The sequence below is a fragment of the Saimiri boliviensis genome, chromosome 4 (assembly GCF_048565385.1).
Source record: "Saimiri boliviensis isolate mSaiBol1 chromosome 4, mSaiBol1.pri, whole genome shotgun sequence".
In the NCBI taxonomy this organism is placed as follows: domain Eukaryota; kingdom Metazoa; phylum Chordata; class Mammalia; order Primates; family Cebidae; genus Saimiri; species Saimiri boliviensis.
Genome location: NC_133452.1, coordinates 164,729,848 through 164,742,823, shown reverse-complemented (window position 1 = coordinate 164,742,823; position 12,976 = coordinate 164,729,848). Strand labels below are relative to the sequence as shown.

General features: G+C 43.9%; 1 long non-coding RNA gene and 1 other non-coding gene across 2 annotated transcripts; both read left to right on the top strand.

Annotated features, from left to right (window-relative positions):
* Positions 1–1,988: 1,988 nt before the first annotated feature.
* Positions 1,989–4,556, top strand: LOC141584176 (uncharacterized). Its single transcript, XR_012517115.1, has 3 exons — positions 1,989–3,827; positions 3,950–4,095; positions 4,450–4,556. It is a non-coding gene; the product is annotated as an uncharacterized LOC141584176 (long non-coding RNA).
* A 2,008-nt stretch (positions 4,557–6,564) lies between these two features.
* TRNAI-AAU (transfer RNA isoleucine (anticodon AAU)) lies at positions 6,565–6,638 on the top strand. The gene has a single exon. It is a non-coding gene; the product is annotated as a tRNA-Ile (tRNA).
* The last annotated feature ends 6,338 nt before the right edge of the window (positions 6,639–12,976 follow it).

The window sequence follows — 12,976 nt, the reverse complement described above, 5'->3', positions numbered from 1 at the left end:
TTCTCGATCGATTTAATTTGCATTTTCGTACTCATCAGTGTTTCTGAACATCTTTTAATGTGCCTATTGGCCACATAAGCATCTTATTTTGTGAAACGCCCGCTCAAGCTTTTTGCCCTTGTCTTTACTGAGTGTTTGTATCACTGAGCTCTAAAATGCGTTTTCTCTTCTCTATACCAGTCCTTTGTTATATGTGCGTGTATAACGAATACGTGTGCATATAAAATATATTAATTTTCTTTTCAAGTCTATGTCTTGTCTTTTCATTTTCTTAATGTTGTCTTTCAAACAACAAACGTTTTAATCTTTTATGAAATCCAGTATATCTTTTTTTGTAATGACTCATGCTTTTCTGGTCCCTTCTGAAAAAGCTTTGCCTACATCAAACATGTGCAGACTTATTTTCTTTTTGTCTTCCTCAAGTTGGATATCTTTGAGGTTAAACTTTATGTATATAAGTCATTTTGATTTAATTTTTGTATAGGATATGAGGTAAGGGTAGGAGATCATTTTTTCCATACTCGGTTGCCTGAGACCATTTGTTTAAAAATCTCATTAAGTAACATTTTACTTTTTTATAAATTAGTCGACCACATACGTTGGTCTGTTTCTGGACTATCTATTCTGTTCCATTAATCTATGTACATATCCTTGAGACATCGCCACATTATTTTGATTACATTAGCTCTATAAAAGTCTTGTCAACATTTAGTATAAGCCCTCTGACTTTGTTTTTCTGTTCCTAATTATTTTGGTTACTCTAGGTCCTTTAGATTAAACTTGTCGATTTCCGTGAGAAAAAAAAAAAAAAGAAACAACAACAACAACAACAAAACTCCTGAGGGGATATTTATTGGATTGTAGTAAATCTAGAGGTCAACTCAGAGAAAGAAACGATAATAATATTAAATTTCAATCTGTAAATGTGGCAAATAACACTAATTATTGAGATTTCCTGAGTTTTTCTCAGCAATCTTTGGTAGATTGTTATGTCCAAGTCTTTGCACATTGACAAGTTTATCTCTAAATATTTCATTTGTTTCAATCCTATTGAAAATGGTCATTTAATTTTCCATTTTTGGTGACGTCAGTATACAGAAATACAATGAATTTTTGTATATTGTAACCAGCGGCATAGCTCAATTTACTCATAATGCTTATTTTTGTCCATCGTTAGGATTTTCTGTGGACCCGAGTATGTCATTTGCAAATGAATATACTTTTCCTATTCTAAAGTGGTTATGCTATTTATTCATTCAACCATGCATTTCTTTTTTTCTTTTTCTTTTCTTTTTTTTTTTTTTTTTTGAGACGGAGTTTTCGCTCTTGTTACCCAGGCTGGAGTGCAATGGCGAGATCTCGGCTCACCGCAACCTCCGCCTCCTGGGTTCAGGCAATTCTCCTGCCTCAGCCTCCTGAGTAGCTGGGATTACAGGCACGCGCCACCACGCCCAGCTAATTGTTTTGTATTTTTAGTAGAGACGGGGTTACACCATGTTGACCAGGATGGTCTCGATCTCTCGACCTCGTGATCCACCCGCGTCGGCCTCCCAAAGTGCTGGGATTACAAGCTTGAGCCACCGCGCCCGGCCTCATCCATGCATTTCTTGCTTTTTTGCACTACCTAGGACTTTCAGTAAAACGTAGAAGTAGGAAGAACAGGTATTTTGCACCTTTCTTCAATATTAAAAGGCACAAATTTATTCTTTCACTATTAACTGTGTTGTTAGATGTAGAAATTTCTGAAATGCCCGTGACTCATCTGTGGAATTTTGCTTCTATTCCTAGTTTACTGAGATTTTTTTTTAAAAAACATCAATGAATGACAAATTTGGTTCGATATTTCTTCTGCATCTAGTGAGATTATCACGTGTATTCTTTATTTTGTAAATGTAGTCTATTACACTGTATTGACTTTTCTTTTTTTTTTTTTTTTTTTTTTTTAATTGAGGCGGAGTTTCACTCTTGTTACCCAGGCTGGAGTGCAATGGCGCGATCTCGGCTCACCGCAACCTCCGCCTCCTGGGTTCAGGCAATTCTCCTGCCTCAGCCTCCTGAGTAGCTGGGATTACAGGCACACGCCACCATGCTCAGCTAATTTTTTGTTTTTTTAGTGGAGACGGGGTTTCACCATGTTGACCAGGATGGTCTCGATCTTGTGATCCACCCACCTCGGCCTCCCAAAGTGCTGGGATTACAGGCTTGAGCCACCGCGCCCGGCCCTGTATTGACTTTTCAATGCTTAACTAATTTTTTATTCCTGAGGCAATCTTCCCTAATTCACGGTGCATTATGCTTTGTAGATAATGCTGGATTCAATTAGTTAATATTTTAATTTAATATCTGTTGGTAAACCCGTCAGAGAAGGGTCTGCAAGTGTGGAACGCGCAGCTTTCACAGCCCAGAGAATCATGGTGAGTTTAGGGCTCCCTTCTAAGTGATGGGAGCTTCGAGATGCAACAATGTCTTCTCGACTTTGGAGGAAGTGTCTCAGAATTTCACAGATCCTAAAAACTTTCCTTCATGGACCAGGTCGATGAATGGTTTTTGTGTTTCTCTCCCACCCTCTGGAGCTCGCAGGGCTTAACAAAATCTATAATTTACTTGACACTTCTTGCTCATTCAAGATTTAAATGATACTATCAATAGAGTGTACCAATGTTTTGCTGATGGTGCAGACAGTTCAGTTCTCTTTGGACCAGATTATGAAAAATTGGGGGACTTGATACACCTCTGGAACAAGAGCATAAATGCATACTTTTGTCTCTTCCATGTGACTATAAGCTGTTTCTGTTCCTCCTTCCTGATAACAGTAGAAAAGAATGCATTCCCCAAATCAAAGACTGCATGCCGAAGACCATACGGTTTTTGTTTCTATGTTAATATTGTTTATAACCTGATTAGTTTATTGGCTTTATGTTCCAATTACATTTTCTTACGTATTGAAGTAAAACGTGTGAATTAAGAGAGACTCTGCACTATGGCACGGCTAATACTGCAATCTAGATCCCAGACTTCATTTTACCTACAGAAGAAAGAATACTCTCATCAATTTGTCACATGGAAGAAGGCACATGGGTTTGCGGTGGAATTAATGACGTTTTCTGCCTGAATGTTAATTAGCAGAAGCATGTTCCATTTCTTTCTATAGACCCACTCTTAGAACCAGGGTGAACTGAGTGAAAAATATATTTGCCTTTATATTTCTCTTATCAAACTAAGCATTCTTCAATCTACCTTTCTCACTTTTCTCCCAGGACCTCCTAGTGGAATAAAGTATGAAAATGGCTGGTGTCACCTCAGACCCAAAAGGAAAAGTGGCACATCATGTTCAGAATGGGATGAAATAGAGTGTTAGTAATTAACACCTCTGCTTAAAGGACTCAGAGCTGAGTTTGTTCAGCTTCTCTGCCCTTAGTAATGGCACCATGCGGGTCTACTTAGAAGTTTTAAATTTAAACTCCCCCCGCCCCCCTTACTTTGGGAGTACAAATATCCTAGAGTGATTGCAGGAATGACTGGGGAAGAGCAGAGTACTCTGAGGAGGTCAGATGGAGACCAAGCAAATCCTGCAGAATAGAAATGGTGTCCTATGACAAAAACACAAATCCAACACTACTACATCTTGAATTTCTTCGTTTCCTTGATTTCTTTCCTCGATTCACACCAAAAATCTGAGCATGAAGTGAATTATTTTTCCACCCATTGCCTTTCAGTTTGCTCATCTTTCATCTGGTGTCTGTGTGATTATTTCTGCATTAGGCACTGGGACTGAGACCTGTTATTTCCTATGACATCCCTTCATTCCAGAATGTGGAACTAATTAGGTAAGTTCCAGACAGTTGAATCTAGTGGTTATTTGAGAGATTATTAGATAGTTAAACTGAACCGTTTTTACCTGCACATAATGATGGAGTGCGATTATCTATTTATTCATAAATACCCATAGGCAGGGATCAGAATCAACACTTAGAAGACCCAGTCCCTCAAAAAAGACAACCAAGAAAGCAGATGGATTCTACTACCTTGGATTAATTAAAGTTGCTGAGCAAAGAGCCCCCCTTCTGCCGAGTCCCAGTGCTGCCTAAAACAGGGGTGAGTGAGAGCAGGACTTAGAGGGTTTGGGGACTGGAGTTTTTCACAGGATGGTTGCGGGGGAAAGTTAGTCAGGTCCTTCTCAGCAGGGGCTGGACGGAATTTCTAAACTAGGAGAACCCCCGGTTTAATCAGCGGCACTTCGCTGCTGGAACATGAAGATCCGTGTAGAGTCGCTGGAGCAGTCTGGCTCTGGTCTCGCGGATCATCGGGTCTGAATAAGCCGGTGTGAGAACAAGTCGAGCTTGTGTGGCGTGGCACGGGTTGTAGACTGGGCCTGTGCTGTGAGTCCCAGGGCTCGTGCCACTTCTCTCTTTGTTCCTTTCTCAGTTTGTCCCCTTTCGTCAGCAACAGGACTGCCCGGGAGATCAACTTAACGGTCTCACCACCCGAACTTGGAGCTCAGAGCCCGCCGCGGGAGGCTCGGCCATCCAGGCAGGAAAATCAAGGCGCCCAGGTGAGAGCAGGGGCGCGTGGGGCGCGGCGAGAGCGCCGATGCCCGCGGTCCACCCGGTCCTCAGGCGTGGCGCCGGCCGCGCTGAAAACCGCATCTCCCGAAATCCCAGCTGGTAAACGCCGCCCAGGTACTCTCTTGTCATTCTCCGGGAGGTAAAGGGCTCAGTGTCTTCGCGGGTCACTGGAACCGCTTCTGCGAGGCCTCCGGGGTGACTGAAGGGAGCGCGGAGTTCCCGGTTCTCCGGCCGACGCGGTCCTCTTCCCGTCCGGCCGCTCGAGTCTGTGCCCGCCAGGGTCTCGGGGGTCTTTATAGGCACCGCATGCGGGCGTGGGGGGCCAGGGTGGTCTTGAGAAACGCAACGTTCGCGCGCGGAAGCCGGAGTGCCTCCTGTCCTCACCTAGGTCCGGCGCCCAGGCCGGGGGTGGAGCCTGCGCCCTCCGCTGTCCGCACCTCGGTCCGCGCTCTGCGTTGAAGTCTGCAACAATCTCACACGTTTCCGGAGCGTGTGTTTCTCTTGTCCTTTCGCTCCCCTTTTCGGGCGCTGGTTTTTCCAACCAGACACAAGGTCTGTGTGTTTCCTGGATTAGCCCCCACCCTTCTGTGCTTTCCGCCTCCAGTCAAGGCTGCGTCCACAGCTGAGCTCCAGGAGGAGGAGGAGGAGGAGGAGGAGGGGAAAGAGGAGGAGGGGGTTCGGGAGGAGGAGGGGGTTCGGGAGGAGGAGGGGGATGATGAGGCGGGGGAGAGGGAGGGGGCGGAGGAGGAGGAGCAGGAGGGGGTGGAGGACTAGGCCTCCAGCTGCCTCCGGGAAGCTCTTCTCACGCAGGGCCTAGTGCGGAAGAGGGAGCCACACCGAGGGAAGGATTAACCAGAGTCGGTTTTTAAAGCAGGCGGCAACGGACAGGATTGCGGAAGTGAGGCGGAAACACGCCAGCCCGCGAAAGATGCATTGGAGGGAAGTGAGACTCTAGTTCAGAAGCCGGGAGAAGGAACAGGACGTTAGCAATCGTCTAGACGGAGAGGTGGGCCGTCTGTAGTACAGCTGGGGGCTGGCGGAGACTTCCTTGGTTCCGTTATTCGAAACGCATCTATTGAGCCATTTGCTCGTCCCTGGGAACTGCGGGTGTCCCTGCGTGTTCGGCCACTTTGTCGACGCTGCAGGAAGCGGCCCCATTCCCCAGGGCCCAAAGCACTTCCAGAAATGAAACCCGAGGAACCGCTGTTTCTCCACCGGAGAAGTGGCCAGCCAGGCGGACACTCGCAGAGAAACGGTTGTCTTGGGGACAGAAAGCAGCAACCCCGGCCGGCCCAGCGATCGGCAGAGCTCCCGGAGAACGTTTCTTACTCTAAAGGTCCTGAGTCGGGATTCCAAGTTGACTTGCTTTGCGTGAATTGCCAATGGACTTACACCTGCTTCATCGAGAAGGAATAAAATGCGAGCACTAAGACGGCAACGGAAGGTGCTTCTCTCAAGTGTCTTTTTCACGTAGAACTATGAGAGCGTTTTCCTGAATTTGCTAAAAATGGGGAGGAGTCGGGGTCAGATACTCACTGTGGGGTAAATGGGCGAGCACAGTCGAAACTAACGTTTTGGGGCAGAGGAGCCTGGGTGGGGACTTCCATTGGCCTTGACAGCCCGCGGAGAGGAACCTGCGGTATTTGTTTGGTTTTCCGTCAGTTTCTTGAAGGGTCGCTCAGAAGCTACGGGAGCAAAGTAGAAAGGAGTGATAGGGACAGGCCTGAGTACCGACGGCAGGTGGGGGCGTTGCATTGAGAAAGGTGGCCCCCTAAAGCCGGCGTCCTGAAGCACTGAAGCAGGTGCCGTTTGAAGTTTCCCGCGGCAGAATTTAAAGTGACATTTCAGGGTTCGAAGAAATTTGCAGAGGATCGTAAAGAAGTCAGCCAAGATGGTAGGTTGTTTCCAGCTCCAGGAAGTTGAGAAAAGTTCGTTTGGTAATTGGAATAAGTTGCGTCTTTGAAACTCTAATGAGCATAGGATGGACATGCTGGACAGAGGCCGGTTAGCTCAGTCGGTTAGAGCGTGGTGCTAATAACGCCAAGGTCGCGGGTTCGACCCCCGTACGGGCCACGTAAGGTTTTTATGCTCATTTTACTCTTACAGATGTGCGCGGTGCTATACAACACCCCGAGAGAACAAGAAAGGAAATGCGTATGTACCCAGTAACGTTGCTAGGACGTAGTGCGCTTCACATAGTTTTGTGTCTGCGGGTTTAGTGTTCCTGCAAGAGCAGACGATGAAGAGAGCGGAGATTTCGGGAGGAAATTGAAATCCCTGAAGATCTCGAAAAAAGAAAAACGGAGGTGAAAACACAGGAATGAGGACCTGGGCTTTTCATTCTGTTACGGTTTCCAAAACGTACCACTCATTCTCTGCCGTCACTAACTTCTGATACGGACTTTCCTAACTGTGCATCTGCTTGCTTCCCGCAGACCTGTCCTTGGCTTGTGCAGTGTAAGTGAAGTCTCTCAACAACTCCCATTCTGCATTTCTATTTCCTCTCTTTTAGCTTCCCACACTTAACTCTAGAGATACTGGAGGTAAGGAAATGTCCCATAAAACGCTGAGAGTTTCACTTCCTCTTTGCTTGTCTCACTGCTTACTTAGACACAAAACCATGTTCCGGAAAATGTCTTCCCTGACTCCTCTCCTAGTTTCTGAGCTTGGGTTTCGTTGCTCCTGACACTCACGGGGATCCACGTACACATTTGTTTTGTGGCATTTATCATTTTTGTGAATGTCTGCTGCCTGGCCCTCTTCTCCACGAGACTCTAAGCTCCTCGGGGGGTAGGATGCTTATTGCTAAACACTTTTAAAAGTCTGCATGAATCAATGAAGAATGAGGAATATGTGTGCAGGCATGATGGGAAGAGTGTCTTGTGCCCTAAATGGACTTCACGGGTCTGTAGAACCCAGGCTATCTCAACAAAGTGTATTTTGGTGAGAAGAGCAACAAGCTACCCTACATGGTGATTGGTTCCATTTTGCTGAGTATATCTCTGAGGCTCTGAGTGGCTCCATAGGCACCTAGGATGGGATAGTGGTGGAGGACAGAGCATGCGCAATAGATCCAAATTCAGGAAAGATCTGAAATGTTTAACTTTGCTGAGGCTGAGAGACAGGAATGAACCCTCTTCCTTGACGGGAATTTCTACTCCACTGATTGATAGGAAATAAAACGGTGAGCCAGGGCCCCTCAAACCCATGTTTTCTACTACATTAATGTGATTGGTGTTGACATTTTCCAATTTCAAGTCATCAGAATGATTTAGACTAACGTTTACAAAACTCTAATTTATGAAGTCTTTAGCTGTAAATAGATGCAGATACACAGAAGAAAGAGAGTGCTATGCCCTTTGCAATAAGTGGTATTTGTGCTTGTACCCGACGATAAATACACAGGGAAGGAAAGCTACAGAACTGATTAACTCACTGGGTCTCTCATCAACATACGGACCTGATACTCTGGCAGCTTCTGCAGTAACTCCTGGTCTCAAAATCACGAGCAAAGTGTTACATGCCCTTGCCCAAATCAAGCACTGGCAAGAGATCTGGGAAAACCTGATTTAACTCTTGACTCTGAGGTTAGGATCCACTTACTCTGCAGAAGATGGTGTGAAAAGAAGGTCAGGTGCTGAATGAGCTCCTTTCTGTATTAGAAAAGAAGAATGGAAAACATTGTGAGAAACTGAAGTCATTGTTGGGTGGATAGCAAACAGTATATGCTGTTTTGTGTTTTATCCCCATCTGGGAAATTAAAAAAAATATATATTTAGTGAATTGCCTTACTCATTTCAGTAAGACATTTGAGGCCACAGTCTTCTAGATCCACTGATTGTAGAAATAACTTGAATTACAGCTCCGATTGAGTTGCGGTGATGAGTAACGATGACATTAACATTACATAATGATGTATAGTCATCTTTCAGTGTCTATAGATATCAAAATCCTCAGATGCTCAAGTCTCTTCAATTAAATGGCATCAGATTTGCATATATCTTTTTTTTTTTTTTTTTTTTTTTTTTTGAGACGGAGTTTCGCTCTCGTTACCCAGGCTGGAGTGCAATGGCGCGATCTCGGCTCACCGCAACCTCCGCCTCCTGGGCTCAGGCAATTCTCCTGCCTCAGCCTCCTGAGTAGCTGGGATTACAGGCACGCACCACCATGCCCAGCTAGTTTTTTTTTTGTATTTTTAGTAGAGACGGGGTTTCACTCTGTTGACCAGGATGGTCTTGATCTCTCGACCTCGTGATCCACCCGCCTCGGCCTCCCAAAGTGCTGGGATTACAGGCTGAGCCACCGCGCCCAGCCAGATTTGCATATATCTTATACACATCCTCCTATATACTTCAAATTATCTCTAGAATACCTAGAATACCTAATACAATGTAAGTCTACATAGATAGTTGTTACATTGTGTTCTTTAGGGAATAATGACAAGAGAAAGTCTGTACCTGTTCAATACAAATGCATTTTTCCTAATATTTTTGATCTGTGGTTGGCTGAATTCACGGACATGGACCTCACAGGTGCTGCAAGCTGACTAATGACTATTATTTAGAAGAAATATATAAAAAGAACACTGACTTCTCGAAAGGTGTGCTCCTATGCTTTCTTCTTAAAGTTTTATAGTTTCAACTCTTACATTGAAGTTGCTGATCGATTTTGAATTAATGTTTGTTTGAAGTGTGAGGAGGGGCTCCAACTTCCTTCTTTTGTATGTGGATTTCCAGTTGTTTCAACACCATTTGTTGATGATTAGTCTCTTCCAATTGAATTGTTTTGGAAATTCAGAATTAATATTCTGTAAATGTAAGGATTTGTTTCTGGACTATCAATTCTATTTCATTGACTCATTTGTGTATTCTGATGCCAGTACCATGTTGTCTTGATGACTGTTTTTTTATCATACATTTTAAATTTGGAAATTGCTTCCTCCCATTTTGTTCTTCTTTTTCAGAATGGTTTTGGCTACTCTGAATTTCTTACACTTCCACAGGAATATTAGGATCAGCTTATCAACATCTAAAATAAAGAAATAGGCCGGGCGCGGTGGCTAAAGCCTGTAATCCCAGCACTTTGGGAGGCCAAGGCGGGTGGATCACGAGGTCGAGAGATCGAGACCATCCTGGTCAACATGGTGAAACCCCGTCTCTACTAAAAATACAAAAAACTAGCTGGGCATGGTGGCGCGTGCCTGTAATCCCAGCTACTTAGGAGGCTGAGGCAGGAGAATTGCCTGAGCCCAGGAGGCGGAGGTTGCGGTGAGCCAAGATTGCGCCATTGCACTCCAGCCTGGGTAACAAGAGCAAAACTCCGTCTACAAATAAAATAAAATAAAATAAAATAAAATAAAGAAATAAATGCCAGATGGTGTCTTGAGAATAATTACATTAAAGTATAGATAAATTTGGGGAGTATTGACCACAGCACATCTTTGAAAATGTTTAAGACTTCATCTCTTTCAACAATTGTGTGTGGTTTTACCAGTATAAGTTCTGTGCATTTTTTTCCTAACCGTATTCCCAAGTATTTTATTCTTTTGAATAATGAAAAACAAAATTGTTTACACATTGATAGAGCTATACTATATCGCATACCAGTAGGGTCTTGGCCGACCCTGTATCGTTGCTGCCTTTGCATAATGAACCAAAGAAGTGTCCGGATTACTACTGAGATCAGTGTCTAATATATTGTTTTCGGAGATCAATGTCTATATTAGATCAATGTCTAATATATGTATTTTTCTTTGTAACCTGGAGACCTGAGGTCCAAGTAGTAACATCTGGAGAATGTGGGCATGAATCCAACTACCTCTCACAAACTAAGAAGTCACTCTACCACTTGAGCTAACTCCCCATTTCACAGCATCTTTTTCATCCTTAGTGGGCAGTGTAGAACACAGATGACTTGAAGGCCTTCAGCGTGAAGGCAGGACTCCACTAAGAGCAGATATTCTCATTGATGGCACAGGGCAAGAGAAAAGTGGCTACTCATTCTCTGCAAGGAAGGTGGAGAAAAGCGAACAAAGAGAAAGGCACAGAGGGAAAACTCTGGTGCTGCTCAAATATCAGGTTTCCCATATTCCGGGACAGAAAAAGGCATGTCCCAGAGAAGGATCCTGCCCAGCTAATGTGTCACAGATATCCATGATGCTTAAATGATTTTTTTGTTTTTTTAAAGAAAAGGCATGGCATAATCACTTGTTTCTTGTAGCTCAGGCTGTAGGATGGTACAGATTTCTGGAAGGCAAAAAGCTCCTGCTTTTTTTTCACCAAGGGACTTTTAAGAATGAGGCCAGCATGCTGAGCAGGACACTAGGAAATCCCTGGAAAATGCTTCTTTACTTACATCTGAGATATGTGTTGTCTTCTTGCTAGAGTGTGTCATGTAAAAGTTACATATTCAACTACACGACAGAACAATACCAAAAATAAGGCAGATAAGAGGCATAAGGAAGAAGAGATCAAGTTCATATCAGATTGAAAGGATTAAAAAAATACATTCAGCAATGCAGAGGAAGGGTAAACACAGGGTGGAGAAAAGTTAGGGTAGACATAGGCTGGGATGTTTGTAGGAATTCCTGCGTGGAGAAATATGCCTGTTCATGTTACGTGAGTGAGCTTGTGTGAGGAAAACAGGTGATGAGACTATGTACTTGGTTAAAGCAAGAGCTCGTGATGGTTTCATTTAGAAAGAAGTCTGCTTTTCATATCCTGTTTTCCTCTTTAAAGTTATGTGATCTGAGGGAAGTGGCTTAACAATACTCTGAGCTTTAGTGTCATCTGTAACACTAGGGTAATAATACCTGGGGAAGCTGCAAAACTATATCCAGTAACTTACTTAAAAATTAATTAACCGTCGGCATAATTTCTAGCACATAATGCTGAACGTGGAGTATTGTTCACCTTTGAGGAAAATGTTCTCACAGTCTGAGAGAGATATTAGTGCAGTTTTGCTGCCGTTGGTTGATTTGCTCATTTATTTTGTAGCAACAAGCTCCTGTGGTGATAAAAATGAAATAAAGTTTATAAAGTAAAATAAATGATGGAGAAGCACAATAGAGATGCACAGTAAAGCACGATTTTCTAGGCAAATGGATTTGTACAAAAAAAGAGTAGTATAAACGATTTGTGCCTGATGCTTGTACTATTTTTCAGTCTTATTTAGCCTGTATTCTAATTCCCCAATTGTTGTCATCCTTCTCCCAACAAGATTGTTTCTTTGCACTATGAACATCCTGGTCAGATTCTCTGCTTAAACATCTTGACCTCCTGAGCACTCATCTTTGTACCGAGACCGTCATATATGCCCCCATGGTGCCCTTCCAAAGTAGGGCTTCCTGCTTTGACCATGGAGCACTAAGTTATTTCAAGCCATTTGAGGCTCTTTCCTCACCCAGTGAAACTTGTTCTTTCCAGGAAGAGAAACCCGATGGGTTCTAACTTCAACCTGTAAATTCACCAGGCAAACTCCTAGTGAGCACCTATAATACGACGCCAGCTCAGTGTGAGAGGCCAGCTTCTATAGGCAGAAAGCAACTAGAGCAGTAGCTGATGCTTACTGAGCAGTTCCTATTGCCTGGATCCATCGCTAGGTGCTGTGATCCTTCCAGAGAACCCCACAGTTCTCATTTTGCATGTGAAGAAAGAAGATTAAAAGAACAGGAAGCTAAATGATATTTTGAAGATGACAACGTCTCTGCTTCTTCTCCTGAAAAATGAAAGTGCCACTTTCACACGGCCAAGTCCTTTACTGCCTAATGATTTCCTCCCAGTAGACATCATCACATAACTTCTTGTTCATTTTTCTTGTTTGCTTCCTGTCTGTTTCTCCTCACTCCTCCCAACTATGATCTAGTAACACGAAGGTGAGAATATCTGTGTTTTATTCACTGTAAATTGCTGTACCGAAAACAGTCTTTTTTTTTTTTTTCCTGAGACGAAGTCTCACTCTGTCGCCCAGACTGGAGTCCAGTGGCTCAATCTCGGCTCAGTGTAACCTCCACCTCCCGGCTTCAAGAGATTCTTCTGCTTCAGCCTCCTGAGTAGCTGGGATTACAGGGACCTACCACCTCACCTGGCTAATTTTTGTATTTTTAGTTGAGAAGGGGTATCATCATATTGGCCAGGCTGATCTTGACCTTGTGATCCGCCCACCTGACCTTGTGATCCGCCCACCTTGGCCTCCCAAAGTGCTGGGATTACAGGCTTCAGCCACCGTGCCTACCTCCCAAATAGTCTTTCAACAAGACATGTGCTTGAGAAATATTTGTTAGCTGATTAAAAGAATGAAACGCTTCACCCACCCCTACTTCGTAATTATGGTTGGATGACCTTCAGAGCAGGCAACTGGAAGAAAAGTTTCCCCTGCTTCCCTGTCAGCTAGAGCAGTAGACACATGACACA